The sequence below is a fragment of the Podarcis muralis genome, chromosome 14, assembly GCF_964188315.1.
Source record: "Podarcis muralis chromosome 14, rPodMur119.hap1.1, whole genome shotgun sequence".
Lineage (NCBI taxonomy): Eukaryota > Metazoa > Chordata > Lepidosauria > Squamata > Lacertidae > Podarcis > Podarcis muralis.
The window spans coordinates 10,855,465-10,882,264 of NC_135668.1; the positions used below are offsets into that span (position 1 = coordinate 10,855,465).

Sequence of the window (26,800 nt, forward strand, 5' to 3'; positions counted from 1 at the left end):
CTGGGACCGAACAACGGGAGCGCACCCCGCCGCGGGGATTCGAACCGCCGACCATTCGATCGGCAAGCCCTAGGCGCTGAGGCTTTTACCCACAGCGCCACCCGCGTCCCTATTGTTGCTCCCATAGATCCCGTTAAAAAGTTTTTAGTGGCCCTTCAAGACCCTCCAAATTTGTCCATTTGTCTATTTAATTTTTACGTATTTCATTCATACATACACACACACACACACACACACACACACACTTATTGCTCTCACACCCTACTATGATACCAAAAGTTGTATTTTTTTTGGTCTCTCCCTCCAAATTTCATAATTTTTAAAACAGTAATGTATCCAGTGCTAGTCTTACTCAAAGCAGACCCATTGAAAGTAATGGACATGGCTAATTTAGGTTCATTACTTTTAATAGATCTTCTCTCAGTTAAACCTAGTTGAATACAACCCAAGAATTATTGAAACAGTTCACTCCCATGGGTCTTCTACTATGATTTTGTGAAGCCAAAAGGTTATTTTTGTCATCCCCTGAACGTTTTCCTTGCTCTGAAATAAAAAATAAAAAATTGACCACACCCACTTTTACACTTTGGTCACACCCATTTTGACATGAGTGGGTTCATTTTGGCCATTGTTGGCTTGTTTGAGGGCTTGAACAATTAAATGGATGATATTGCATAACTTTGATTATTCTTGGGACAGTGCTTGGGTTCTGGGAAAGGAAGGATAATAGCAGGTGCTCATAGCTAGTCTCTTATCATATGGCAGGTGTGAATTCCTTTTGTTGCATTGTAGCTGACCTTCAGCATAGCAACAGAGACAAGGCCTGAGATTTCTAATCGTGAGTTTATTGGAAAATGCCAGGCAAATCTCCCCCTCATGTTCTCTGAATAGAGACATATCAACAATAGGCTTTGAAAAATTAGTGGCAGAAATTGAGGCTGGGTGGTATTCAACTAAGTTTAATGCACAGTGGACCTATTGAAATTAATGGACCTAACTTCATTAATTTCAGTGGGTCTATTCTGAGTAAAAAAATTAGCTGACTACCACCATCTCTCTCTCTACAGAAGGAAACAAGAGGGGCCTCCCTGGTTGATCTCAGAGAATAGGCAAGTTTATGTCAAAGGATTTGATCTTAGGATCCGTTAAGCAGTTAAAGGATTTTAAAGTCCTAAGCAGAACTTTGACTGGGCCCGGAAATAGACCATTAGACAATGAAAGTGATGTAAAAGGGGATATACATGCTCCTCAAAACTGACTGTGACCAAAGGTTTAGCTGCTGAGTTTTGAACCAGCTGAAGTTTCTGAATATTTTTCAAAAGAAGGTCCACAGAGTATAGTAATCCAATTTTAATGTAACCTCCATGTGTGTCACCATGGTGAGATCTGCGTTTCCCTGAAATTGTTAACAGCTATTTTAACAGCCTAAGCTGGGCAAAAGCCCTCCTGGTGACCCAGCTGAACCAAGAAGGATGTGGACAGCTTTATAATAGTAAAGAAGACTCACTTTGCCACTGATGGATCGTCCACACCATCCCACTAGTCAGAATGGGGTAGGCCAAGAAAGGCCCACTGAATAGCACTGCATGGATGCGAATGGTGAGCATTGTTTCTTTGCTAACTGCCACTGCCACAGAGGAAGCAACTATACCCCACTATACCTTTAAAGCTTGTTTGAAGCACACACACCCCTCAAAGACTTCTGGGAACTGTAGTTTACTCGTAAGGGAGTTCCAATTCCCAGCATTCCTTTGCAAACTACACTGCCCATAATTCTTTGAGAGAGGCAAAGTGCTTTGGATGTGCTTTAAAGGTATTGTGTGTACACAGAGTAAGCTCAGATATGGGCTCTTACTTGTGTTTGTTCAAATTCACCCCATGTTTTCTACCATTCAAGTCATGATCATGTCTTCCTGGTTAATCAAGGAACTGAATGAGCTGTGCTCTTGGGCGTTATCATGTCAACCACCACACCTGGTAATGGCTTGAAGACAGAATTAATGGGATAAGAGATTGATATGGAGCAATAAATGTCAGGGTCAAGCTTGGTGGCATCAAACTGCAAATGACATGAGGAAGAGGTGGCATGAATGATAATTCATCCCCAAACTCACATTGACAGAGTGCAAAGGGGAGCGTTCTCATTTCCCCCCAGCATATATTGACACACAGTGGAGGCCTATAGGCTCTACCAGAGATTTGTAACTCATGGTTCTCCAGATAGTGTTGAACACCACCTCCCACTAGCCTCTGACAGCATTTATTGATTTAGGAAAAGCTATAAACCACTACAGACAGCATCTTAAAAAGCAGACATCACCTTGCCAACAAAGGTCCGTATAGTTAAAGCTATGGTTTTCCCAGTAGTGATGTATGGAAGTGAGAGCTGGACCATAAAGAAGGCTGATCGCCAAAGAATTGATGCTTTTGAATTATGGTGCTGGAGGAGACTCTTGAGAGTCCCATGGACTGCAAAAAGATCAAACCTATCCATTCTTAAGGAAATCTGCCCTGAATGCTCACTGGAAGGACAGATCCTGAAGCTGAGGCTCCAATACTTTGGCCACCTCATGACAAGAGAAGACTCCCTGGAAAAGACCCTGATCTTGGGAAAGATTGAGGGCACAAGGAGAAGGGGACGGCAGAGGACAAGATGGTTGGACAGTGTTCTCGAAGCTACCAGCATGAGTTTGACCAAACTGTGGGAGGCAGTGGAAGACAGGAGTGCCTGGCGTGCTCTGGTCCATGGGGTCACGAAGAGTCGGACATGACATAAACAACAACAACAACAACAACAACATAAACCACTTAATATAAAAAAACCCCTCTAAGTAGTGTACATAAACTACTACAAAGTAGTTATCAACAACACAGACATCAAATCAGCTAAATTCAAAAAAACAAGTATATATGCTGTCTCTGAAATAAACAAATTTTCAAAAGGCATCTAAAACAGGAAAGGGTGCCTGGCCAATGTTGATACTGACACATTAAAATATTGACCCCCTCGGGTCGATAGAGCACACATAAAGTACAAGTTCCACAGATCTAAGTGGTCAAATAGGCATGTAGGGGACAAGGTGATAGTTCAAGTAAACTAATCCCAAGATGTTAAGGGTTTTATATATTAACTGTAAAACCTTGAACTCGGTCTGGTAGCAAATCAGCAGCCCCTGCAATTCTTTGAGCAAAGCTGTAATATGCTGATAGGATCTCATTCCTGTCAACACTTGTGCTGCAGCATTCTTAACTAACTGTTGTTTCTAGACTGACAGTAAGAGAAGTTCCACACAGAGTGCCTTGCAATAATCCAGGATTGGTCACCAATGCCTGGCCTATTGTGCTAAAGCTATCCCTGTCTATGAATGGTTGCAGCTGCCACACTTGCTAAAGCTGATAAAAGGCACTAGTAAAATAATGGCCAGGAGTTGTAGCCCAGGAATGAGCAGCAAGTCTTTCAATTTTGTTTCCCCTCAACTTCTCATTTGTCTAATCTTAAATTCAGTCCTCCACATTTCCACATAAATTTGAGGGTTTAAAAAATTTTTAAATGAAGATTCATCAGCATTTTAGTGCTCATGTCTTCTAATAAACACATTTTTGAAAAGCAATCTTTCCTAATATAATGCATTTTAAAAAGTTGCCTTCACTAATATATGCATTATTATGCACCCTCTACTCTTGTATATGCATTTTTGTACACATTATTTGCCTGGAGAACTGCACTGAAAAATCTGGAAAAGTGCAGATTTTGAAATATGTCTGCGTATTGTTTGTGTATTGTTTCAAAAAGTGCAAATGAGGTAGGTTTGCCTTTAGATGTGAACAGAAGTAATTTTCTCCTTCATCTCTAATATTCTGTAGGGACACAGGTTCCCCACTCCTAGGCTATACATTTAACCACTTCACAACAATCAGTATGAACTAAGCTCAAGCTGATTGAAGAAACTGGCAGAAGTTACCGTATTTTTCGCTCTGTAAGACACACTTTTTTTCTTCCTAAAAAGTAAGGGGAAATGTCTGTGCGTCTTATGGAGCAAATGCGTGGACTCTGGAGCTGAATTGCCCAGGGACGAAAAGCAGATCATGCTTTTTTTTTTTTTTGAAAGAGGGAAGTGGGAGTTGAAAGGAAGCAGCTGATCGGCAAGCGATCAGGGAGGGAGATAAGGGACGCTAGAGATAAAGGAGGCTGCCTGGGAGGGGTGAGGTAAAAGCCCATGGATCCTCAGGATTTTTGCACTGGGTCACCCCAAATTCACCATCAGATCACATAGCATGTCCATGGCTACAGCCTGCACCACAAAAATCATACATCCACTGTTTTGTTCGGAATTTTTTTCTTTCTTGTTTTCCTCTTCTAAAAACTAGGTGCGTCTTATGGTCAGGTGCGTCTTATGGAGCGAAAAATACGGTAGTTGTTTGTACTTAGGGCTCACCCAGACTTCCGCTTTCCCCAGGGAAAACCCAATTTTTACCACTGAATTGGAGCAAATGTCGATCTGGATTGACATTTTTTTCTGATTTAGCACTAAAGAGCAGGTTTTCTGGGGGAAAGGGGCAGGACAAAGGCACAACCGCTTGGACCCATACCTGGAAAGCACGGGGCAAGCAGAGAACCGCTCAAACCCATGCTTTTTAGGCACGGGACAAGCAAAAGTTTGGACAAGCCCCATGTCTGGTTAAAGGTGCATCTGCTTTAAAGAGACAACAAATTTGGTCCAAGACTCATTTGACCCAGAGTGGGGTGGGGGGGTTGATGTTAGGCGCCACCCTGAGCGATTGAAAGACACTTAGAATGGAAACTGACAGGTTTAAGGGTTTTCTTGTGCAACCAGAAGCTTCTTCAAACAGTTTTTTTCCATGTGACTCACTTTTTCCATTTCTCCCATGGTGTGTCTGTCTGTTGACCCCGATGCCCCTTTCACCCCTTTCACCTCCTGCATCAACCAGCACCTTCCTTTGCACACTACTTTCTACATGAATCTCTCTTGAGCATGCAAATTCTCTGACGACATGGTTACTCAGACGTAAGACTCACTGTGTTCCATGTCACTTACTCAAAAGAAGTTGGCGCATACAAGATTGCAGTTTGAACCTGCCAATGTCCTCTCCAATGTTACCTCGGGTTAAGTACTTAATTCATTCCGGAGGTCTGTACTTAACCTGAAACTGTTCTTAACCTGAAGCACCACTTTAGCTAATGGGGCCTCCCGCTGCCGCCGGAGCACGATTTCTGTTCTCATCCTGAAGCAAAGTTCTTAACCTGAAGCACTATTTCTGGGTTAGCGGAGTCTGTAACCTGAAGCATATGTAACCTGAAGCGTATGTAACCCGAGGTACCACTGTATTTAAAAACTAACAAAACAGTAAAGCAAAAAGATGTCTCAGTGTTAAAGAACTTAGAATACCTTTTCAAAAGTTTGACCAAAATAATCTATACCCAATGCAGTTGTAATCTGATATATCCTTACCTGATAGCTAGTTCCACTAAAATCAGTAGAGCTGACCACTGAGTATTTATTACCTAATTTTCCATGCTACTCTATAACACAGAGATTGGGAATCTGTGGGTATTCAGGGTTTTTTTGGACTCCAACTCCCATCATTCCTGACCTGGGCCAATGGCAGTTGGAATCAAAAATAATCTGGAGAGCCACAAGTTTTCCAACCTTATACAGCTAATGCTCTCATACACATACTCAATAGAACATGTCCCAGCCATGTACATTTTAGATGCTGTCAAGTAGTATTACAGTTCCTTTTTCTCCGAAATTTGGTGAATTGCCAGCTCTTATTTTTTACTATTTTTACCCCCACGTGCTCACAGGCTGACAAGGACTAGACTTTTTTCCTTTGCTGGAAGGTTTTTAATAGTGCTACCAGCAATATGTCATAACAACTCTTTGACATAGTCTGAATTTTCTTCAGTATCACCTGGGCCTTTTAAGCATTTTATGAATCAACCATTGACTGTGGATCTTTTTACAATGCCTCTTTCTGATGACGCATTTCCTCTTTTTTTGATGATGTACGCAAAAAGTCTCTGCACTACAGGTACCTATGAAAACGATGCCTCTTTCGTCATTTTTAACCTAATGACCCCGGATTCTTGCATAAAACTTAAGCAATTGTATATTTCTTAGGCAGTTTGTTGTGAGGAAAGCAATATCAGTCACTTCTGACCTAAAGGTACGAGAGCTTTGCCTTCCTTCGCACCTGGTTGCTTATTTCGCATGTTCCATCTCAGTTACGAAAACTGACATGGAGTTGTACTATAAAATAATACATAGTAGTGTAATCTATAGAAGCAGGGAATTTAACTGCTGATTAATTTGTGCAAGGCTCAACTTTGGCATAAACCATGTGTTAAATATCTGCCTTTAACTCCACCCATTAAAACAAACCCTTCAGCATTCAGTAACCAAGAGCTAATGAAAATATTTAAGTTGTAAAGTTTGCCAAGAAGGACTGGTGTTTTGCTAACGTTCTCCAACTGAACAAATCATTAGAATTTGACTGGATACATTCTCTAAAGCCAGCAACCTTCCCCAACCTGTTGCCCTCCAGATGTTCTGAACTATAACTCTCCATGCCTGCTTGGGCCAATGGGAGTTGTAGTCTTAAAACATTTGGCAGGCAGCAGGGTGGGGAAGGCTAATTTAATCATCTTGGCATTTGGGCAGTGATTAGATCTTTAAAATTATGCTCTTCTAGGAAACTAAGGTCAGCCTACGTGGTCCCCAATTCTATTTTATCCTCACAACAACCTTGTAAGGTAGGGAAGCCTGACACAGACTGCTCCAGACTATCCAGAAGCTTAATCATAGAATCATAGAGTTGGAAGAGACCACAAGGGCCATCGAGTCCAACCCCCTGCCAAGCAGGAAACACCATCAGAGCACTCCTGACATATGGTTGTCAAGCCTCTGCTTAAAGACCTCCAAAGAAGGAGACTCCACCACACTCCTTGGCAGCAAATTCCACTGTCGAACAGCTCTTACTGTCAGGAAGTTCTTCCTAATGTTTAGGTGGAATCTTCTTTCTTGTAGTTTGGATCCATTGCTCCGTGTCCGCTTCTCTGGAGCAGCAGAAAACAGCCTTTCTCCCTCCTCTATGTGACATCCTTTTATATATTTGAACATGGCTATCATATCACCCCTTAACCTCCTCTTCTCCAGGCTAAACATGCCCAGCTCCCTTAGCCGTTCCTCATAAGGCATCATTTCCAGGCCTTTGACCATTTTGGTTTGACCATTAATGACTGAGTGAGGACCATCTCCCAGTCTTCATACCAACTACAGTGGTACCTCGGGTTACATACGCTTCAGGTTACGTACGCTTCAGGTTACAGCCTCTGCTAACCAGAAATAGTGCTTCAGGATGAGAACAGAAATCGTGCTCTGGCAGCGCAGCAGCAGCAGTAGGCCCCATTAGCTAAAGTGGTGCTTCAGGTTAAGAACAGTTTCAGGTTAAGTACGGACCTACGGAACGAATTAAGTAATTAACCCGAGGTATCACTGTACTAGACCGCTGTTTCATGAGAACTAAAACCTCTCTTTCATTCACAAAAAGGAAATTTGCCATGCTACAATTTTTGTCCCAGTAATCTGTCCACGAAGTTACTCAGTTATTAAAATCCATAATATTTACATTGATTATAAAGGTGACTGGACTGTGATTGCACTATTTGCATGATATCACTGTACAGAGATAATTACTAAAATGGAGAGAGAGATTACTGCTAGTGATAAACATACTGAACTGTAGCTAATTTATCAACTTTGCTGTAATTTTATAGATGCAATATCTAGTATCTAGTATCCTGGAAGAATGAAAATACCTCCTTCTGCTGAACATATACAGTGGTACCTTGGTTTTCGAACGTCTCCATTGATGAACATTTCGGTTTTCAAATGCCGTAAACCTGGAAGTAAATGCTTTGGTTTCGAACATGACTCGGAAGTCGAATATGCCACGGGGCTTCCACTGAGTGCAAGATCCTGAGGCCTCCCTGTCGGCTATTGAGTTTCCAGTTTTTTAACGTTTCAGAACTTGAACGGTCTTCCGGAACGGAGTATGTTCGAAAACTGAGGTACCACTGTATAATAAAGGTAAAAGGTAAAGGGACCCCTGTCCATTAGGTCCAGTCGTGGACGACTTTGGGATTGCGTGCTCATCTTGCTCTATAGGCCGAGGGAGCTGGCGTTTGTCCGCAGACAGCTTCCGGGTCATGTGGCCAGCATGACTAAGCCGTTTCTGGCGAACCAGAGCAGCACATAGAAACGCCGTTTACCTTCCCGCTGGAGCAGTACCTATTTATCTACTTGCACTTTGTCGTGCTTTCGAACTGCTAGGTGGGCAGGAGCAGGGACCGAGCAACGGGAGCTCACCCCGTCGCGGGGATTCGAACCGCCGACCTTCTGATCGGCAAGTCCTAGTCTCTGTGGTTTAACCCACAGCGCCACCCGCGTCCCTACTGCACAATAAGTTGCAGCTTAATTACTGTCAGTTTGAATTACGTAGAAAGAACCTCTACCAGAAAACTCTTACTTGAAAATCTGACAGATTGCAGCTTACAAGCTAAAAGCTCTGTTCAGGGCGAATAAGCCATTTTGAAATCCTCTGGAAATTAGCATTTGGTGCAGGGGTATTGATAGAAATGCAAAAGGCTCAAAGCATAGGCCAGTTAAAAGTGCACATGCTAATTTATATGTATAGATGCATATTTATTTTTTTGCAAATTTCAGATGAGGAAAACCAGCTCTGGCTATCAGGACTTACTCTGAGCTTTGGGGGCAACAATAGGATTTTCTGGTCCCAGTACAATGAATGTGGTGAATAGGCCACATTCTGGATTAGTTGTTTCTGAGTCATCTTCAAAGGTAGTCCCACATAGAGCGCATTGCAGTAGTCCAAGCAGGAGATATCCAGAGCATTTACCATGCTGGCAGGCAGGGTCTCTGCTGGCATACCAGATGGAGCTGGTAGACAGCTGCCCTGGACACAGAATTGACCTGTGCCTCCATGGACAACTGTGAGTCCAAAATGACTCCCAGACTGTGCATTTGGTCTTTTAGATGCACATTCACCCCATTCAGCACAAAAGATCTGGGGTTCAGACTCCCCAGGCTAGCCCCTTACACCCTAATTCTAGTGCATATACTAAAGATCACAAACACAAAGGGAACTGCAGAAATTTGATTCCTGCAGGAAGATGCTGCTACTTTACTTCGGAAGACCGTTGTGTCCTTACTATCTGCAGCACTGCACTCTCTTGAAAAATGCAGTGATAGATTTTTTTACTGAAGAAATTCAGGCACCGGTTACACTTTCAAACATTTCTTCCTGAAGTTATTGCATGAGCTTAAGCCCTGGAGGAAATTCTGGGTTTGTATCTGAAACAGACATAAATTATCTCTGCATGCCACTAACCCAGACAAACGATGAAATCAGAAAGTGCAAGCCAAAATGGTCTCAGGCCTTATATTTGACAGCATAATACATTGCCCAAAGCTATGATGGGGGTGGAGACGCTCTTTCAGGTATACTGGGCCAAGGCCGTTTATGGCTTTAAAGGTCAGCTCAGAAACGTACTGGGAGCCAATGTAGGTCTTTCTATGACTCCCTATAGCAGAATTAGGTAGCAAAACGGACTGTACCACTTCAGATTGTAGGTGTAGAAGAAGAAGAAGAAGAAGAGTTTGGATTTGATATCCCGCCTTTCACTCCCCTTCAGGAGTCTCAAAGCGCCTAACAATCTCCTTTCCCTTCCTCCCCCACAACAAACACTCTGTGAGGTGAGTGGGGCTGAGAGACTTCAAAGAAGTGTGACTGGCCCAAGGTCACCCAGCAGCTGCATGTGGAGGAGCGGAGACGCGAACCCGGTTACCCAGATTACGTGACTACCACTCCTACCACTACACCACACTGGCTCTCTAATTCTAAATTCTAAAGTGTAGGCTTTAGAATTTTGATTCTCCCCTAGCAATTGATCATGCCTTCCCGAAAACTTCACCTCCCCTTGTGCTTTGTAAACCTTTGCTTTAGAGATGCCACACAATCCATTTGTCATCATAGGTTTTGGACCTGCCTTATCTTGCGCTATGCTGCTATAAGCCGTCAGTAAAACAATCTCCTCTGCCCGTGTGCCTTGAGTGAGAGAAATTTCCATTCCCCTTTTTGCTATCGTATCTCACATTACAGCACTTACTACAGCTTCTTAATTTAAATTATCCTGCATGACGAGGCATTTCTCAAACACTATCCCTGATTTACAACTTGGCATTCGAATTATATTGCACTGGCAAATGATAATTTCTAAAAAAGCAAAGTGTGGACTTTGTTCTGAAATGGTTATGGGCCCATTCCTGGAATTGGTTTACAAGAAGCAAAGTTATAAACGTTTGCTCTTTTAAAAAAAAGTTATTAAAATATTTCTAGGTAGAGTTTACTCTAAACAGTCTTTGCCACTATGGAAGTAAAAGCCCTGCCTATGAAATGCTTTATTCCGGGCAAGTTTTTTTGCACATTCGGAGGGATGAAAACAATTCCTGCATTGCCTTGCCCTCACTCTGACTTAGCTTAATTGGTCCTTAATGGTATTGTCACTGAGACTTCCCTCCCACCACACACACACACTGTAAACTGCTCTAGAAATATTTATTGAAGCGAGGTATGAAAATCTGTAAAATAAGTTCACCTATGTAATGTTACTGATGACAGCAAAAAGAAATCAGGGTAAAGTAACAAAACAAAAAAATGGAGATGAAGTAATAGTCAGTAAATCACCCTAGTTAAATAAGCTGCAAAGAAGGTCTGAAGTAAGAAATGCATTTATGGGGAAAGAGTTTGGACCCCACAAGAGTATGATCTTCAGGTGAACATTTAGCACAATACCTAACTGATGCTCTAGAGCCAACCGTGGGGCAGGTTTGGGGTTTTGGAGATATGGCAGGGTACTTTAGCTGGTACCTGGATCCCTTCAGGAGAAGGCTGGACCTCCTAGAACAGGCACCCCCAACCTGTGGCCTTCCAGATGTTTTGGCCTACAACTCCCATGATCCCTAGCTAACAGGACCAGTGGTCAGGGATGATGGGAATTGTAGTCCAAAACATCTGGAGGGCTGAAGGTTGGGGGTGCCTGTCCTAGAAGTTGATGCGGCTGTTCTCCACTAGCCTTCCTGCAAACTGATGCTCAGCTGATAAAACCACACTTTCCATAGTAGGCGTTCCCACAAAATCACTCCTCTTGCTTTGACTCTTTTTATTCCCTTAACCATACCAAATACCCATAAGGTGACTCATTCCCATCTGTGGATTACCTTCCAGCGCCAGCGCCAAGGGCCTTCTGGCTGTTCCCTCATTGCGAGAGGCAAAGCTACAGGGAACCAGGCAGAGGGCCTTCTCGGTAGTGGCGCCCGCCCTGTGGAACGCCCTTCCAGCAGATGTCAAAGCGATAAACAACTACCTGACATTCAGAAGACATCTTAAGGCAGCCCTGTTCAGGGAAGTTTTTAACGTGTGATATTTTACTGTATTTGTGGTTTTTATGGAAGCCGCCCAGAGTGGCTGGGGATGCCCAGCCAGATGGGCGGGGTATAAATAATAAATTATTATTATTATTATTATTATTATTATTATTATTATTATTATTATTACCTTCCTGCAAATACATTGATGTCATCAATCTCTCTCAAAGTGCTTTCCTAGCCTGGCACATGATTCCGACCATTTGAATCTTTGATAGTTGGTGGCTGCTGGAATTGTGTCGCACCCATCAGCCAGAAGGGGGGCAGACGAAGGGGATGCAAAGTTTTGAGATTGGAGCAGATTGGAGAAGTTTAAGAGGGCTTTGGCTGGCAAAAGTAAACTTCTGGGACATGTAATACTGTTCTGAGAATTGTGCTTCTTTCACACTAGTGTACTTCCTGAGTAACCACTGTTATCTTCTTCAGTGGGGTTGTTCCAGGACAGATCACCACATTTAAAAAACAAAACAAAAAACTACTGCATCTCAGATTTTGGTTAAAATTGTACTGGATTATCCCACATGACAAAGTCACTGGTGTGAATAAAAATTTCCTATGCCTTATAGATAGATAGATGATAGATAGATAGATAGATAGATAGATAGATAGATAGATAGATGATAGATAATTTATTACGGTTGGAGACCAGTTTATAAAACACACTTGGGGGTACATTCCCATAAAGAAAACAAACAGTTAAAACAATGTACAACAATAAATTAAAAATTTATAAATGCAATAAACATATAGACACTTAAAACTTTAAGGTATACCTCATAGTTTTTGAGTTCTGCAACTCAAACTGGGTCTCTTTTTGAGCAATGAAGTCACTACTAGGGCCCCTCTGGGACTAGGGGACCCGAAGCTTAAACTTTATTAGTTTCATGGTAAATCCGCTTTATCCTCCAATAATTTGTCTAATTTTGTCTATTTTTCTTTTAAAGTCATAAAGGTTTGTTAAAAGGTTTGTTTACTTTTGTAGATAGTATCAAAGTCGTGGCAAAATGAACCTCATGTATGGATTTTCATCTCTTTCTGCAGATCAAGCAGAGCCTTTGTGAAGAATGGCAAGTTCAAAGCAAGTCTAAAATAAAAATAAAAATCCACCAGCCTTGTTCACTTAAGAAGCTTTTGTTGTTTGTGGCCATTTGTCTTTTCTGGAGATCTATCTGTTAAGTGTTCCTGACCCTGGAGAAGGTATTTCATCAAATGTGTTAAGTAGAGCAATCCGTTTAGCAGCAGCAGAACATTTTGTGAGAGCTTTAAAATGGGTTACATAAATTTATTTGTAGTTCTAAGTGCAAACTTCTCTTCTGATCACCAGAAAAGATACTGCAGGTTTTTTGTTACAAGGCTGATTTGCAAATTCAGCAGATAATCACCTGACCTGATTTGGGAGTTCAACTTTGAGGATACGCATGCTGAAACACTGACGTCTGTGCTTTCCAAAGTAAAGGTTTGTTGTTTTTTTTAAAGTACATTGATTTTCATCTGGTGCACTGCTGGAACTAAACTTTATTTTCAGTTAAAAAAAAGGAGCAGCAAGTTTCAGAACATGCTCCAGGGTCCTTTGCAGCACTAGCAATGCACAGAGAATGTGCCTTTTTTTGACTTCCAACAGTGGGGTTTTGTAGGCAGTTCCTGCATGCACTGAACATGCTCAGACTGTAAAGGTAAAGGGACCCCTGACCATTAGGTCCAGTCGTGGCCGACTCTGGGGTTACGGTGCTCATCTCACTTTATTGGCCGAGGGAGCCGGCGTACAGCTTCCGGGTCATGTGGCCAGCATGACTAAGCCGCTTCTGGCAAACCAGAGCAGTGCACGGAAACACCGTTTACCTTCCCGCTGGAGTGGTACCTATTTATCTACTTGCACTTTGACGTGCTTTTGAACTGGTAGGTTGGCAGGAGCAGGGACCGAGCAACGGGAGCTCACCCCTTTGCGGGGATTCGAACCGCCGACCTTCTGACCGGCAAGTCCTAGGCTCTGTGGTTTAACCTACAGCGCCACCCGCGTCCCACTCAGACTGTAGTTCCCTCTAATAATGAACTTGGGTGTTGAGGGTCAACTGAAATAGAGTCAAAGTGGGGCCAACTGAGGAACTAGAGGGAAGCTATCTGCAGACTCAGGGTAACTTTGAGGTTTTCAAAGCTACGAAAACACTTTAAAAACAAAACCCCAAACCCTAAAAGGGCATCAAACTGAAGAAAAACCCAGCCCAAATGAGTCACAGAATGTCAAGTACTAGTTGGAAAACTGTGGTGTGTGGGTTTGTATGGAAGGATGGAAGGAAGTACTCTAGACTGGCCAGAACCTTGAACCACAGCGCTCTTATTAAACGGGGAGGACACATTTCAGCATTGTACCACAGGTCCCAATTGTTATCCTGAAGATAAAAGAAATGTCAGTGCAGGAAGGGCAAAAAGAAAAGATTACACCCAACAGGAAGACACAACCAGCACGGGAATGTGTAACATCAGTAGGTACAGCTATGCCAAAAGGGATGAGAAGATGACCCACACTTGTATCAAGCAGGTAATTTCAGGAGGACTGGAAGGGTTCTCCTCTTTTGCATCTAAACAATGTCTGAACTTTACACTGCAGCCGGCCCTACCATTAGCAGGAGTGCAGCAGCCACCTTAGGCAGCAGATGTTGAAAGGTTGAGAGAGGGTAGAGCTGTGTGAGCTGCATGGTATGTGCTGCACACACCCACCCAAGCTAGCATGCTGTCCTCGGGTGCAGTGAAAGTCTCTGTTTCATGGATGGGAAGTGGGGGCCACCATCTTCTCCTTTGCCTCAGGCAGCAAAATGTCTTGAGCTGGTCCTTATCTAGCCAGAGTCCTAAATAAATGATTCTGAAAACAGGTGCATGACCCAGGAGATCCACAGTTGGATGTTTATCCATATGTATTGCCTATTTTTGCTTTTATATCCCACCTTTTCTGTCAGGGAGCTCAGGATGGCATTCGTGGCTCTCCCCCTGCCCCCTTCATGCTATCCTTGAAACAGCCCTGTGAGGTAGGTTGGGCTGAGAGATAATGCCTGGCCTAAGGTCACCCAATGAGTTTCTTGGCTGACTGGGAATTTGAACCTTGGTCTTCCAGGTCTTAGACCAACACCCTAACCATTGCACCACACTGCACCTAATTTAAAACAGCAACATTAAAGCAGCCAGCGAGCGCTTCCATCATGACTGAATGATGGAATGGTGGCACCAGGGAAAGGGAGAGTTTCCCTGTAGTTTTCCCAATCAAACCCACCCACTTAATGCAGCTAGTTATTAACTCTGCTTTGGGAAGAGGGAGTGAAGAGGTCAAAGTCAGGTGGAATGCAGGTGGAATGAGTTGCAGGGTCAGACTCCCTATAATTTATGGAGTTACAATAAGGTAGAATTAATCAAGGTGGAAATTGTAGGTAGCCAATAACACCATAACACCAATGCAACACCTGGGATTTTCAATGAGGAATAACAGATGAAGCAAAAGGGTTAAACACACACAGGGATCCCCCTGCCCCCATTGGCTGTTTAAAAAGAGAGAGATCCAAACAGAGATCTCTTGCATCACATGTTTTGACCTTAAGATCCAACCCCGGAAGAGAGATTATACCGTGTTACTACTTGCATTAAGTACATCCTGATGATGTAAGCTCAGTTTAAATGGGGAACTTTCAACAGAATGTAATAGCCACATTGTGGTGGTGGGGAGATTAAGAGACACATTAAAACGAAGGCATGCAAATAAAAATAACTTGGGCTGCAATCCTATACGTGCTTACCTAGGAGTAATTCTCAATGGGTTCAGTGGCGGTTGCTTATGTATATATCTCAGAACAATGCACAGGACAGGATCCTGCCCAGAAATCTTTTTTAAAAAAATCTTTTTCAATGTGTTGAAATAATAATAATAATTATTATTTCCCACCCTTCACCATAAGATCCTAGGGCAGGTTTCAGCAATTTATAAATACAATATTAAAATCGGTTTAAAACATGATATGCTAGATAACATGATATCCCTTTGCATATTGTCTCAGATAAGCAAACTAATTTGGAATAATATGGGATCCTCTCAAGTTTTGCAGGTTCCAGTACCACGAGCAGTGAGTGGGCTAATTGCCATAGGAGTGACGAGAGTAATGTCAGATTATATGTCACATGTAATCATATGTAGTAGCTTCCAAACACATCATGCACATTTTAACATACAGAGTTTTCCTTCATACTTTGACAGGTGTTGGCAATAAAATGCCACTGCCTTGATTTCAGACCCCCCCCCCAAATTTTATTTCATGAATAAAAACCCTCAAATAATTAAGCAGTATATCCTTTCCCATTGATATCATGCTAAAGAGACACTGGTGAACTAACTGCCGATTCCCACATGCCAGAAAATGAGTCTTAGAGCTATTTCAGCACGCTGGTACATTTGACACATTTCAACAATTCCCTATATAAGTTTAATTTTAGCTGATTTAAGCTTTGCAAGTCATAACAACTACGAACCTCCCACCCAGACAGTTCTTCTTTTGGCTTTTGAAAGAAAAGAGCAAGCATGCCTCCTTACCATTATTGCGATTTTCCTGCAGGCTCTTGGATTGCATTTCGGCTTCCTAGAGTTAAAAAAGAAATGATTTGAACTGGAAGTGAATTTTTAAAGCAGGCACCCTGAGCAAATGAAATCTTCAACCAAAAGATTGCTGGTCAAAAATAGAAGTGATCTGGAAGAGGAGAGGAAAGTTATATTGCTGTGATATGAGCCCTGCTAGTCTACAGCTGTTATACTAGCAGTCATTCATCTTAATATTTAAATGAGAGAGGAGGGACAGGCATTTGACTGTTTAAGTCCCTCCCAGATCTTACACAGAGCAAACTCAAACCAATCCCAAAAAGTGAGTAGAAATCAATCTGAGCAAATCAAAGCTGCAGTTTTCAGAACAGAGTCACAAATAAACAACACGATTTTGCATTTCTGTTCAGGGATCCATCCTACTGAGCGGCAGCCACAGTGGGCTAAATTAATCCACAGTTATTCATTTCCTCAAACCTTAATTAAACTACATCTAGAATGAATAGGGTTCTTATTGTTGGTCAGTTGCTGTTGGTTTCTTAATTTTGAAGGTTTCTCTGCCACAGGTAATGAAAGAATAAAACCAGCAATTCTTTAAACGCACAAATACACACATACATGCGCAGCAGTTCAATCAAAGCCATACATTTAATGGAAGATTAAAAACCATAATCCAGGCAAATCAGATCCAGTGTTGAAATTTTTCTAGGCAAACAGAAGAGGTATTTGGCTGGCACCCAAATGACATGAGTGACATGCCCTCCATGATGCAACCTGAGGTTTTTGGCCAACTAAGTTGTACTCAGAGTAGACTCATTGAAATTACTCAGTGCTTTCTTTTCTAAAAAAATGTTTAGGGATACTATTCTCATTTTCCTACTCATATTGAAATACTCCCCCTCAATGAGGCCAAACTTATATTCACAAAATGTTTAGGGATATGTGCACCCCTGCGTTCCCCCCAGAAAAAAGGCACTGAAATTAATAGCCAACACTTTGCCTATTCATGCTTACTACAAAATCTCCTATAGAATTCAACGAGACATACTTCCAAGTAGCATGTCTAGCAGAATGGGGCAGTGGGAATAAGATGGCAAATTGCAGTGGGAGGGGAGGCTCTTCCGAACACTCCCCCTGGGTGAAAGATTTGTTGCAAAACAGAAATGAACACAGTAGGGCTAAATTAGAAAATTTCCCCTAATATGCTTACTTATTTAATTATTGCATTTATACCCCACTTCCCCTCAAGAAAATGGTGTACATAGGTCTCCCACTCCCCATTTTATCTCACAACAAGCCTGTGAGGTACAGTGGTACCTCTAGTTATGAAGTTAATTCGGTTCGGAGGTCCGTTCTTAACCTGAAACAGTTCTTAACCTGAGGTGAGCTTTTGTTAATGGGGCCTCCTGCTGCCGCTGCGCCACCGACACACAATTTCCATTCTCATCCTGGGGCAAAGTTCTCAACTCAAGGTAACTTTTCCAGGTTAGCGGAGTTTGTAACCTGAAGCGTTTGTAACCTGAGGCGTTTGTAACTCAAGGTACCACTGCACTGTAGGTTAGGCTGAGAGTGAGTGACTGGCTCAAGGTCACACTGTTAAGTTGTGGGTGAACATATCAGACAACACAGCGTTTCTTCAAACAGCTCTTGTTTATTCAGAGGCCAGAACAGAACTGAACTGAAGGGTTCAGTCAGCCTGCTTATATAGAGCTCCAGTACCACGTTACTGTAACAACTTTCTAAAACTATCCAATCACTGAACGTCACTTTCGATCCTTCATTTGCATAACTATCTACAGTACCCCCCTGCTGGCCCAGGGTGAGAACTTCAGTACATAACACACACGGTGAGCTTCATTGCCAAGTGGGCATTTGAACTCTGGTCTCCCGGGGTCATAGTCCAACACTCTAACCACTGTGCCACACTTTTACTTGTGGTAAGTCTTTATTTGGGATATCAGTGATTGTGACAGACTCCCACCCAAAAACACGACGACCGTGCTTCTTGCTTGAAAGGAAGGATCTTTATTCTGGCTAATTAGCAATACAGGCTCAGCAGCAATCGCATGGGCCAGAAGCCAAGGTTCTGAGATACGTGAGCAAAGCAAGAAGTTCAGAGTCAAGAGGGAAATAGTGGAATGTCCCAACAGGTGATACGTCCCTCTAGCCAAGCTTTTAAAGACTCTCTCCCTCTACAGTCCTGCTGTGCTCATGCATGTGTGTGGGGGTGTATCTCAGGGGTGCCCAATCTTTTTTCAAAGAGGGCTAGATTTGATGAAGTAAATAATAATAATAATAATAATAATAATAATAATAATAATAATAATTTATTATTTATACCCCACCCATCTTGCTGGGTTTCCTCAGCCACTCTGGGCAGCTACCAACAAAACTCTAAAATACAATAACCTATTAAACATTAAAAGCTTCCCTCAACAGGGCTGCCTTCAGGTGTCTTCTAAAAGTTTGGTAATTATTTTTCTCTTTGACATCTGGTGGGAGGGCGTTCCACAGAGAGGGCGCCACTACCACAAAGGCCCTCTGCCTGGTTCCCTGTAACTTGGCTTCTCGCAGTGAGGGAACCGCCAGAAGGCCCTCGGCGCTGGACCTCAGTGTCCGGGCAGAACGATGGAGGTGGAGACGCTCCTTCAGGTATACTGGACCAAGGCCCTTGAGGGCTTTAAAGGTCAGCACCAATTTTGAACTGTGCTCAGAAACGTACTGGAATGAACATGCATGAGGGCCGACCATTTTTTTTACGATTTTACCCCAAAGTTTTTTAGCTTTCTTTAGGATTGAAGTTTTGAGGGGTTTTTTTAGGATTTGACCCCAATAAATAAACTGCCACGGGGACAGATAAAACCAGCTGGGGGGTCGGATTAGGCCCCCAAAACGGACTTTGGACATGCCTGGTGTATCTGATCCCACCTACAAAGGTGGTCAGAGGCAGAATTAGGGCAGCGTGACCAGTTTCCCCTCACTGGTTGCCAAACCAAGGGGAGTAATGGAGGGCTTCACAACTATGACACAGTACATGCACAGAACAGAAGGCAAGAGGTGGGAGTGCCAAATTTGGGGCTCGCGCAGGGCGCTACTGAAATTTGGAAGATCGCCTCTTGCCTGGATCTTGGGGACAAGGCTGTCTCCTGCCCGTCTGCCTCCAGCTCCAAAGCCACCCACTCCTGTTCAGCCAGCTCCTCCCTCTGTCTGATCAGAGTCACCCATCCTCTTTGGTGAGGCTCTGTGCTCCCATAGTAGGGGCAGGGGAGGGACACAGAGGGAGGACCTCCCCCCTCCAGCTCTAGCACAAGCCTTCCAGCCCCCATCTCCTCCTCCTCCTTCCTCCTCCTCCACCTTCTCTTCCATCTGCGACTGCCAAAACGTGCCAAGTCCTGATGGGGCCCACAGAAGATAGTCAGAAAGAAAACCCTCTTCTCTGAGCTTGGGTGCTCAACAATCCCAGGGAGCGGTGTCGCAGGAAACACCCCCCCCCAAAAAAATCATTCAGTTTGTACAAACTCCCCCCCCCTCTCTCTCTCTCTCACACACACACACACAGACACACACGACATACGCGACGCTTCTGTTATAAATTCATAGAAAATCAACCATACATCGGATCTGCACGGTTCCACTTTTATTTTACTCCATGAAGGAAGGACTACAAAATGGGGAAGGTTTGATACAGGCCAGCCATAATCCCTTGAGCATACCAGCACATACACAGGAGCCCTGCCCAGTTGCTATGCCAACCCTGGATGGTCCCAGACAGAAGACCATCAAGGTCACAAAGGACTTGCATATGGGAGTGGATTCAGCACAGACTGGAACAAAGGACAATGATCAGATCTTCCCTCTGGGGGCAGGAAACTGCCAACTCCCCTTTGTCTTCTGGAAATGACTCATGGGGAGGGGGAAGGGAGGAACCAGCCAGGTGACAAGATATTCAGGTTACCTCCACAACTCCTCCCTCAACCCCTCCTTTTTGTGATGTGTCAATGATGTAGTCATGATGCAGTTGTGATCTAGGGGTGTAGCTTGGGGGATTAGTAACTAATAAAAGTTGGGTCTTCTTTTTTGGGGGGGGGGGCTTCCATTTTGTTTCACCTGGTGGCAGGTGGGAGTCCTGTTGCGACAGTCTTCAATAAAGACCAAGCCTACTGGCTGCTGTTTTGCTCTGGTATTCCTGGCTGGTGTCCTTATTTTTTGTCCAAGGGAGCCCTCGTATTTCTCCGTTAACAGCGGAAAAATCAGCGCCGAGCCAGGGGGATAAATGATGCCAAAGGGAAGGAGACAAATATAGGTACTGTGCTTGTTGAAGAAAGTAAACCTGACCATACTGAGCCGTTTATAGGATTGCATAATTTTATTCAGCCGCTCTGCCTAAATGGTACCGCCCACCACCGATTCTGTGTTGGTACAGATTCTTCTTGTTTTGCTCAAGAAAATGACGTTGCCAAGGCATCCCTAAGCAGAGGTGTAACAATATGTTGCTTTTCTTTACCTTTAAAAGAGAAAAGGGGAACATGCACAGATGCAGAGGTCTGAGAAGCGCTCATAACCGCGGAACAACAACAGAACACGCCGTGCCAAACCTGTTTAAATCAACTTCACACAGGGGCTGCTGTGAACGCACTTTGGGTGGCCTTGCTGCAGAAAAGCAGACTGGCTTCCTGTGCCTCTAACATTTGGGAAAGGAGGGTTCTTTCTTCTCCCCTGGGGATGTGAAGACTCTCCTCTCTGCCGAACTGCAAACGGCACAGGCAAAGTGTCTGTGCAGGGCTGGAGTACACACCGTGCATTTAAAACACATGACACCCCACCCCAAACCTGGGAACTGTAGTTTGGCCCCTCACAGAGCTATAATTCCAGGGGAAGACAAAACCCAGAGGGAATAAATTAGGAGCAGCTGCTGGGAAGGGTTGCCAGTACAGACCTGGCCATACTGGGGAGGTGGTGGCAGGGCAGTGGTGAGGTTGGCTTGGTTCGAGGGCACCATCAGGAGGCCTGCCTTGGTTCCCCTGGTGCGTCCAAACTGCCCTGACCTCACTGCCACACCCTGCCCATTCTGCATGCCAGTAGGTGGGGATGAAGCAGCTGCAAGGAGGCCAAGCTTGTGGCACTACCCATGGCCGCCAGCTGCTGCTGGTGGAAGGAACAAGCTCCTATTTCCCATGTATATATATTTTCTTAATTTTGTGCAGTGGTGTAGCATGGTTTGCTGGTGTCTGTGGCGGGCACAACACAGCCCTTGGTGGGCAAATCCTCCCAACACCTGTGGATGGGGTGAGGGGGGCACAACAACCATGTGCCCTTCAACCCCAGCCTCACAAAGCTCATTATTTCCTTCAAAGAATTCTGAGCACTGTAGATCACCCATCGCAGATGAAATATACTCAGAGTCGAGAGTGGATTTCATGCTCTTTATTCAGCTCATAGTGGTGAGAAGGAATGGAAGTCCCCCCAGAATGTCTGCCTTATATACATTATTTACACAATGGGCCCCACATGATTGGCTAATTCCAGGATTCTCCTGTAGGCCAATCAGGTTGTGGATTCCCTTCCATCTGGAGCTGGATTGGGTGGCTCCTGTGGACCAATCAGACTGCTGCATTTTGGATCCTATTGTTCTAGGACCAATCAGACTGCTGCATTCTGGATCCTATTGTTCTAGGACCAATCAGACTGCTGCATTCTGAATCCTATTGTTCTAGGACCAATCAGACTGCTGCATTCTGAATCCTATTGTTCTAGGACCAATCAGACTGCTGCATTTTGGATCCTATTCAACTCAGTACATAACAGCAGAGGTACAATTCCCAGCACCTGCCCACAAATTACAGTGCCCAGAAGAATGCACTTGGAATGTGCTTTAAAAGTGAAGTGTGTATGCAGCCCAACAAAGCATTTTTTCTTAAAAAGAAGAAGACAGAATTGTGGAGGCCCCCCCCCCCACAAGATAAATAGGTACTGCTCCAGCGGGAAGGTAAACGGCGTTTCTGTGTGCTGCTCTGGTTTCGCCAGAAGCGGCTTAGTCATGCTGGCCACATGACCTGGAAAAACTGTCTGCAGACAAACGCCAGCTCCCTCAGCCAGTAAAGCAAGATGAGCACCGCAACCCCAGAGTCGTCTGCAACTGGACTTAACTGTCAGAGATCCTTTACCTTTATCTTTTTACACACTTGCCATTGGAGGGCTAAATGGCACAAGAAGCCTCAAATTTAATAGTAGTCACACAGAGGTTGGGAGAATCAGATTGAGACTGCAGTCCTGGGAGGATAGAGGGACTCATTTCCCCCATGCTGTTTCCCTATTTTTTTGGGGGGGGGAAGCTCCCCCTGAAATTGACATTTGCTTCAACGGAGACACACAGCCAGGGAATGCCATTTTGGATACATATGACATCATTTTCAGGTAAAGTGCTATTGTACTCATGTGGACTCCTCCTTTGTTGTAGGATCCCCATAGCTGGGAACAGGATGCTGGGCCTTTGGCCTGATCCTGCAAGGCTCTTCTTATGCTCTTATACCAGGCATAGGCAAACTCCAGATGTTTTGGGACTACAACTCCCACCATCCCTAGCTAACAGGACCAATGGTCAGGGATGATGGGACTGTAGTCCCAAAACATCTGGAGGGCCGAGTTTGCCCATGCCTGTCTTATACCCATCAATTTCCAACTCTGCAGTTGTTAAGATGCTACCAAGGTGAGGTACCAATCCTTGCAAGCAAATCTGAGCTGCAGCGTGGACAAGTTCCACATGCAGTCGTTTCCTTCCATCTCAGAAGTGCAGCATGCTATTCGGTTGATTTGATCTTGGATGTCAGCCTGACATCTTCCTCTCCACAACCATGAATTGAAGCCAACTCTTTGTTCTTCACCTCGCATTCAAATCCCCACTCTCTCATTTCAGGCTTCTGAATATGCTACAGAAGAGCCTTTCTTTGGAACATCTTAGCGTCCCACACAAGTGCTGACCTCCTTCCAGCTGGTCTTCACAATAATAAGTTGTTGTAACAAGCAATTAAGAGCCATGCAGTGAATGCTAAGCCATTCTAGTAGGCTCTGAGAAAGGACACCAAGCAAATATGACCTCAAATGACTGCTTTCTCCAAAAGAAGGACTGTGGGAAAGCAGTCGTCCCTCCTGCCATCACATCTCTTTTTTTATTCCACAAGGCAGGTTTTATTATTGTGAAGTGCACCCTTGCAAAATGCTTTAGGGCCTTTCCAGCCAATAAAATCCCAGCAACTTTCTCTCAGCACTATGCTCATCTATTGCACATAATGAACCTGTAGCCAGTGTCCCGCCCTATGCAAAGGAAGGCCAATAAATTCTTGCTACCCAGGAGTTTGTGTGTCCGTGTGTGCTATATTTGCTGCAACAGTTTTGGATCATTTATAGGGATGAATTTTTGCTCTGCTGACTATCCAGGACCTGTATAGGTTCTGTTGCACCTGTATGGGTCTTCAAGGAGTGGGTTTCATGGCTGATTGGATGTTTCGTGGCTCCGGAATCATGACTGGGTTGGGATTCGAACTCTGGTCTTCCAAGTCCGAGTCCCACACTGTAACCATCACCTCATACCACCACCTCATGATTTCACTAGACAAATGAGTTGTGAAGCTGGAGAAACAGTTAAATATGCCCTTGAGGAAATAATGTTTCAAGGAGACCAAAAATGCAAATAAAACATGTGATTGTGGCATGGTGTGTGTGTTAAAATAAAACTGTGATAATGGAAATTGTGTTTTTTGATGGGGGCAGGAGGTGAAGTGGTGCATTAATGCACATTGGGCTATTATCATCCTATAATTACAGGTGACAAATAATGCTTCAGTGACCCATTAGTAATGCTTCCTCCTGTACTAATAAAATGGTTTGGACAGTAATGGCCCAGAGATTCATGGGTTCTGCTATGTAAAGCCCCTTAAATGGAAATTAATAATAATGAATATACACTATTCAGCTCCTCCAACAACTATACCATTGAAGGAAATAATGGGCTTTGACCTTATGCACAGGTGTGCTGGTGCGCAAGTGTGCATTCAGTATGGTTTTTTTTAATAAAATACAGTGGTACCCCAGGTTAAGAACTTAATTCATTCTGGAGGTCCGTTTAAGAACCTGAAACTGTTCTTAACCTGGGGTACCACTTTAGCTAATGGGTCCTCCCACTGCTGCCGTACCTCTGCTGCGCGATTTCTGTTCTCATCCTGAAGCAAAGTTCTTAACCCGAGGTACTATTTCTGGGCTAGCGGAGTCTGTAACCTGAAGCGTATGTAAGCCGAGGTACCATTGTAAACTTCACAAGTGAAATCAAATGACAGATACTTCCTTCACCACTCCCAAATGCCCAAGGTTAAAAGTCAACAGGGAAAGGAGGAAGGTGGAGGAAAAAAATTAGCCCAGCCAGTTCTGCTGGTTCTAAGACACTCCCACCAACTATGGTGATAATTCCATGACTTAGCAGCACATGAGAAGAAAGGCATAACTAAAATGCTACAGCTGGGAAAAGGGTCACAATAAAACTAGTCTTAGAAATCCTGGAGTAAAAGGGTCCATTGCTGAAGGGTCCATTGACTAAAGGGGTCCATTACTGGAAACCCCAGGAGGTGGGGTTCCTATTGTGCTCAGATCTTGTGGTCTTCCCATGGGGATCTGGTTGGAGACTGTGGGAACAGAATGTTGGACTAGATCCAGCAGCTGGGCTGATCCAACAGCCAGACCCTTCTCATGACTTCCCCTTCTGGTTCTTTAAATATTTACTACTTCTGCTTAATTATTATCTTATTTTTATAATCTTACACCTTAATACTCTTATTTTCTTATCCGTTTTATACCAAATTTTCCTTCGTGATTACATCTTACGGTCAATTTCATTCCATGTTGTCCTTACTTAACCGTTGATCTTATTTTCTTACTTGTAAATGTTTAATCAAACCCTGCTAGTGAGTCCATATCTTTATAGTATTGCTGTAAATACAACATAAAAGGTTCCCAGTCTTTTAAAAATTCTTCATTATCATTGTCTCTCGTTCTTTCCATCAGTTTCGTCATTTCTGCATATTCCATAAGCTTGACTTGCCATTCTTCTGTCATTGGTTTCTTGTCATCCTTCCATTTTTGAGCTAGTAGAATCTGAGCTGCCGTTGGAGCATACATGAACAACTACTTCCACTATTTTGGTAGTTCCTGTTCTATTATACCCAACAGAAAAGCTTCTGGTTTTTTAACAAAGGTTGTTTTAAACATCTTCTTCAGTTCATTATATATCATTTCCCAATAACTTTTAATTACAGTTCCACCACATGTGATAAAATGTGCCTTCTTTCTTGTTACACTTCCAGCACTTATTAGCACTTGTTCTATACATTTTTGCCAGTTTGGCAGGAGTTAAATACCACTGATACATCATTTTCATATAATTCTCTTTTAAAGTTGATCTTCTTAAATTATTGCGTTCAGATGTAGCGGTGCTAATTCAAGTGTGTGGCGGGGAGGGGGGCACTGCTTGCATTGTGAGTAAAAATAGGGAACGAATTATATTCAGTTCACATTTCAAGGTGATGCTACCTCATTCTGACTTCCTGAAAGAGCAGGAAGCAACTGAAACCTAGCTTGAAATTTGCACTTTCCCGAATTTTGCAAAGCAACTTTCCAGCCAAATAATGTGTGCAAAAACTGCATAAACTAAGAGTGCCTTGAAATGCATATATTAATGTTTAATAGGTTATTGTATTTTAATATTCTATTGGAAGCCGCCCAGAGTGGCTGGAGAAACCCAGCCAGATGGGCGGGGTATAAATAATAAATTATTATTATTATTATTATTATTATTATTATTAGAGTGGTAACATGCAAAAAAATGCACTGTGTTAGGGGGAATTGCTTGTAAAAATGTCTGTCTTTGGCAAAAATGCCTGCAGGAATGTGTATACTGTATTAGCAGTCATGGACTCTAAAATATGAATGAATTTTTATAAGGACTTTCCCCCCCCCAAACACCCCATTCCCCCACAAACCCCTTGCATGTGGAAATGTGGAGCCTAAAACTGGGGAAATGAGGAAATGAAACTGGTGGATTCATCCATCCCTCAATGTGATAAGGCAAGAAGCAGTAATGCCTGTAAAAGGAACCCAAACCCAAATGTGGATCCAAGCTGGGCTTGGGCTAGTGGGCTTTTTTCTGTCCCCTCCAGCCCTGTAAAAAGAGGGTAGGTCAAACCAGTTTCTTTTGGGAGTCAATAGCCCTGACCAATTCTGTTTATCTCCTTTTGTAATCTAAGTTTGGGACAATAAATATCTGGAGACACTTCAGGGAGGTAATAATAGCCAATGTGACGAAAGAGGGCAAGCGTTTGTTCCCAGCTCCCATGGCTTCTAAGGATGTCACCACGGGTAATCTGTGTGAAAGAGAACAATAGGCTGTGGTCCTGGAACTGTGTGGCTTCTAGACTGTCACTGTTTTCGCATGGGAATCAGTCACATACAGTGGTGCCTCGCAAGACGAAATTAATTCGTTCCGCGAGTTTTGTCGTATTGCGATTTTTTTCGTCTTGCGAAGCACGGTGTCGGGAAAGTTTTGGAAAAGCTTCAAAAATCACCAAAGTCTTTAAAAACCTCAAAAAAGGCTACCACACCGCGTTCTATGAGTTGCTCCTCGAAGTCAAGTCGCAACTGTATTAACGGTGTTAAGAAA

General features: G+C 43.5%; 1 protein-coding gene across 1 annotated transcript in view; it reads right to left on the reverse strand.

Annotated features, from left to right (window-relative positions):
* The window catches only part of MAPK6 (mitogen-activated protein kinase 6), a 34,377-nt gene extending 18,114 nt beyond the window's left edge, over nt 1–16,263 (reverse strand). Inside the window, exon 1 of the mRNA XM_077919012.1 lies at nt 16,096–16,263. The gene's annotated coding sequence lies outside the window, so the exon portion shown is untranslated. The remainder of the gene's footprint in view (nt 1–16,095) is intronic.
* Between the last annotated feature and the right edge of the window lie 10,537 nt (nt 16,264–26,800).